The sequence below is a fragment of the Myotis davidii genome, unplaced genomic scaffold, assembly GCF_000327345.1.
Source record: "Myotis davidii unplaced genomic scaffold, ASM32734v1 scaffold17, whole genome shotgun sequence".
Classification (NCBI taxonomy): Eukaryota; Metazoa; Chordata; class Mammalia; order Chiroptera; family Vespertilionidae; genus Myotis; species Myotis davidii.
The window spans coordinates 4701451-4706622 of record NW_006288624.1 but is presented as its reverse complement, the minus strand read 5'-3'; positions in this window follow the sequence as shown (position 1 = coordinate 4706622).

Sequence of the window (5172 nt, the reverse complement as noted above, 5' to 3'; positions counted from 1 at the left end):
CGCCCGCCCTCCCCAGGTGCCCAGGTGGGCCCTGAGGGTACAGAGTCTGCCGCCTGGAGCCGCCCCCTGGGGCCTTCCCGCCTCAGCTCTCTCCACTGGGCAGGGCGCCCCGTCCAGGCGCCCCAGGGCGGGCGCACTGTGCCTCCTACTTTTTCTGTCTCTGCCCGTCTTCCTCCTCCCCCAGCCGTAACCAGGTGCCTGCCTGGCACTTAGGATGCTGCCCTTGAGTAATAGTTATGGAATTAAACGGAACTGAAAAGATTTCAAGGGTTTTGAGTAGCGATTCCCAACCTTTTTCATCTCATGGCACATATAAACTAATTACTAAAACTCTGCGACACACCAAAAAATTATTTTTTGCCGAACTGCCAAAAAAAAAGTAGGCATAATTTTGATTGATTTACAAAAAAAACACACCAAAAAACATAAGAGTAATTACCTTCCTACCCTATTTGCTCCAAAGTGACTTTTTAAAAAACCAGGTGCCTAGAAGAGTATATAGGGGTTTCTGGCACCAAGAATTAACCAATCAGATGCAACCTAATTATGTGACATGACCAATAAGATGTGCTCTATTGTATGATCTATATACTAGTATTTATGGTTCAAGACTCCACAGCTATTGTGTTGGCTGTTGTCATTTCTTTACTTGACAATCTAAGGGAAAAGGACTCAGTGCCCCCTGACTAAACAGTTTTTTGCATGTTTTAAAAATTCTTATGGCACACCGGCTGAAAATCACTGATCTAGAGTCATCCCTGAGTTCAATTGAAATGGGATGCGAGAGTGGATGGGGTGGCACCAGGCTAGGAACTTATCCTGGCCTCTGGTGGGGGCAAAGGAAAGCTCCCATTAGCAAAGTCACAGGTTTAAAGAAGCAGGCACAGTCTGGGGGGGGGGGGGGGCCTCTGCCCCCCAAATGCATCCCTCCCCACAGGGCTAGAGCTGAAGATGTAATCCTTAGGTGCAAAATTTAAGGGAGTGCCAAGGAACTCCATACTTTAAATAAATAACATTTTAATGCAAAAATTTTTTTAAATTAATGCAAAAATTCATGTTGAAGATAACATCAAATTTGTAAATGATGACTGAATCAATAGCAGACCATATGGGAGCCTGAAACAGTAGGAAACCTCAGTAATACCGATCTGTCTAGTAATCCTTAGGACACAGTCATTGGGCTCATTATTTTCACTGCCCGCTGAAGCACACTGTTAGATGGCTCACCAGGAAGGGAAAGGCCCCAAATGCCTAAAAGGGAAGAGAAGGCTCTAGATTGGGAGAAGGTGCCTCAAGCTGTGGAAAACCAGCTGTGCCTGTCAAAACCAGCCTGGAGCTGACACCTAAACCATGTGAGCCTTCTGCAGACTGACTTTGGATCTCGCAGCCAGTCCCAAAACAGTGGTGCTTCCACTGGGTTTCTGCATGGAGATTGGCTCAGCGCCTTCTGAAGCCGGGCCTGTGGTGGGTGCTAGGTTTTATTTCATGCACAGCAACCCATGAGGTGAGTTTATTATCCCGTTCTTTCCAACCAAGGTAACTGAAATTTGGAGCAGGTAAATAACTTGCCCAAGGCCCCCAGTTTTAACTCCAGGGCAGCGTGAATGCACTTGCTCCTCAGTTCCTGAGCAGGGAAGAGGAAGAAAGAATACTCCAGCTCTGAAACATTGTGAGCTGAACCCTAGGACATGAGAAGTCGCAATGGGAAATTCTTATCTCCTTTGGCTCTAACTAAGCTGTTATTCTCCTTCTTCCTCCCAGATGCCAGGGGAGCAGGCAGTTGGCATACAGGTTGTTTCAGTCTTACCCAAACACAACCTTCTGAGACTCAGAAGGGGTGGCATTTTCTTTGGCAAGAAGAGTTCCCGAGTGAGTTCACAGAAAGATTGGTTCTCTCTGCTGGCGGTGTGCCTCCGGAAGGAGCGGAAGGAGCGAGGCATCTGCATACTTAGAACCTGCTTTCCGTCCTAGGACAGCCCCTGGGCCAGCCCACCCTACGTGACTCACTGACCCCAGGGCCTGAGTCATCCCCCACCTCCCCTGGCTGCGGTGGCTGAGCCATCAGCCCACCAGGGAACCACCCTGACATAAGCCCAACTCCACCACAGGGAAGAGGATGGAGACAGAGGAAGCAGACAGAAAGTTATGAACAGCTGACACCGGGAAGGGAGCAGGGAAGGGAAGGAAGCTCAGGACCCAGGAACTTGTCTGCTCTCCCCTCCCCTCCTCTCCTCTCCTCTCCTCCCCTCCCCTCCCCTCCCCTCTCGTTTCCTCTCCTCTCCTCTCCTCTCGTTTCCTCTCCTCTCCTCTTCTCTTCTTTTTTACTTAAGCAGACTAGGAAGCATATACAAAATCCCCCCCCTCCCTCTCCCTCTCAGGGTCAGACACTGGTGGGGAAGGGACCCTGACTCTCTCACAAGGGCCAGATAATGTCTAGAACGTGTGAACTGCAGAAAGCAATAAGGCCAGTTTTGGGGTGTAGGGGATTCGCAATCTGATGTTACCAGTAAATTCCACCATCATTAGAGAGCCACTCCTTTAACTATAGACAAGAATCTCAGTGGAGAAGAGGAAATCATGGAGTCCTATTCACGAGTACCTGGACTCAGTATGTTTATCAGAATCACAGAATCAGAATCTAACCCTTATATCAAATCAAGGCACTTCATGTTATACACGAGCACCCCTCCACCCAAACCCAGATAAATAAAATGGCTTACAGTCCCGCAGCCAGTTAATGGCAAAGCCAGGATAGTATAAATGGTATAGGCTTGAAGTGTAAGTGCCGGAAGGCCTGCTGGGGGCAATGCAGGGGCCCTCCCCCTGCCCCCAGCAGTGGCCCGCATCGGAGCAGGGCTGCAGTGAGGGGGGACTGCAGGCCAGGAGAGCTCTGTCTACAAAATTGGAAAAGACTTTAAACAATGTGTTGTTTTTCCCAACAGTAAAATAATCTGTGCTCATTACAGAAAATGCCTAAAAGGATAAAACCAAATCCCATCACCTAGACCAGCGATTTTCAACCCTTTTCATCTCCTGGCACACATAAACTAATTACTAAAATTCTGTGGCACATCGAAAAATGTATCATATTTTTTGCCGCTATAACAAAAGAAAATAGGCATAATTTTGATTCATTCATGCCGGACGGCTATTGTTGAATTGGTTGTTGTCATTTTTTTTTTATTTGACAATCTAAGGGAAAAGAGGTCAGTGCCCCTGACTAAATAGTCAGGCATTGCATGTGTTTAACATTCTTGTGGGATATAAAACTGAAACTGGTGAACACAAACAGCTGTGCGGTGGTTCCCAGAGGGAAGGGGGTGAGGGTCCTAATATAAAGTGGCAGGAGAAGATTGGGCTTTGGGTGGTGGGCACACGGTGCAATATACAGAACTTGTAACATAGAAACCCACACCTGAAACCTATATGTCCATGTTGACCAATCTCGCCCCAATAAACTTAATTTAAAAAAACACTGGGGGAAAAAAGGAAGCATTGAAATTTCATGCAATACATTTTTAAAAATTTAAGCACATAAATAAATAAATACACACATAAAAAAAATAAAAATTCTTGCATCACACCGTTTGAAAATTGCTGACCTAGACAGAAGGTATTTTTACATGCAGATAATATTTTATTAAATTTCATTTAAAAAGTCTGAGCCCTGCCTTTTCCATTTAGAATAGCTAACAAGCACCTTAACAAATCATTAAAAACAACTCAAAAATAGAACTTTAATGGCTGTATAATATTTCATCATGCCTGTATCCTAATGTCTTTAATCACTTCCGTTTAGGTTGAATTTCCTGTTTTACTGTATAAATGCTACTATGATAAATATCTCTGTGCATAAGCATTTTGCCACATCTTTATTTCATGCAAATATTTGGAGCATGATTTTATGTTAAAGGGCATACATTTTTAAAATTCTGGATACACATCTCCAAACTACTTCCTAGAAATGCGCCACCTGATGCCCTCACCAGCTGTGCGTGATAAGACCAGCCTCGGATGTCTACACCAGCACGAAGTGCAGTATTTCTAGAAACTTTTGCTGACTTTATCGGAATCAGTGGAGACCGTCCAGTTTCGTAGGCTCTGTGTAACCCTGTAGGTGGACCCCTTGGGACTCCCAGGAGTCAGCCAGCTGCAGGAGGTCCCCCTGGGAGAGACTCGGAACGGACAGCTTGCTGGGGAAGAGGGGAACCTTCTGTCAGGGAAGCAAGGCCTCAGTCACGCACTGGAACGGCACGGCTGCCTCCCTGCTTCCCCACCAGCACCATCAACCCTGCTCGCCCCCCAGAGCCCAGCCCTGAGGGAGAGATGGCCCCTGGCAGCTGTGTCATGGCCAGGAGGGGTGGAGCAGGATGCATAGCATGACTCAGCTGTGCAAGCAGGCAGAGCTGGGCCTGTTTAATGTAGATAAGGGCCCTCCCTCCTCTTCCTTCTCCCCTCCCTTCCTCACCCCTCCCCTCCCCTTCCCTTCTTCCCTCCATTCCCTAAATGTTACCCCTGGAGGTTAGGCTTTCCTTTGCTTATTTTGTGTGGGTGAAAAAGAAGGGGCTTAACAGCCTGAGAATGTCTGAGGAACCCCAGCAGGAAGGTGGTGGCCACGGTGCCAGGTGCTGGCCACGGCCGCTCTCCAGCCTCAGAGGCTCCCACCCGGCTGCTCATCAGACTCGCCTGCAGGGCTTTTACCAGCCCCACCAGGGCCGCTGCTCCCAGCAGGGCAGGTTGTGTGCTGTACAGGGAGGCACGTGGCAGTCCACGCTCCGCAGTCCGCAGCATGCTCCCCCACCCCTACCCCGCCCAGGGCTGCGTTCCCCAAAGGGAGGAAAGGTTTTTCTTTACCTAAAGCCTCTGTCTACTTGCCAAGCCACATCCCAGCATCCCAGCGGGACTGCATCTGCCCCAAGTGGGGCCCCTTTTCCTACTTCCTACAAAAGTAGCAGGGACCACGTCCATCCCCAGGAGACTCTGCTTCATGGGTTGGGGATCCTTGTTTTAGAAATCTCGCCAAGTTAGAAAAGACTCTGGGAGGCTGAGCTGGCTCTGGGAACCCCGGCCCTGGCCCTGGAAAACCCCCGCCTCTGGGAAGGGCCCTCTCGGCTCCAACAACGAGGGTGTCAGCTGCAAATCACCCCCTTGCAGGGGAGCCCCACCTACAGT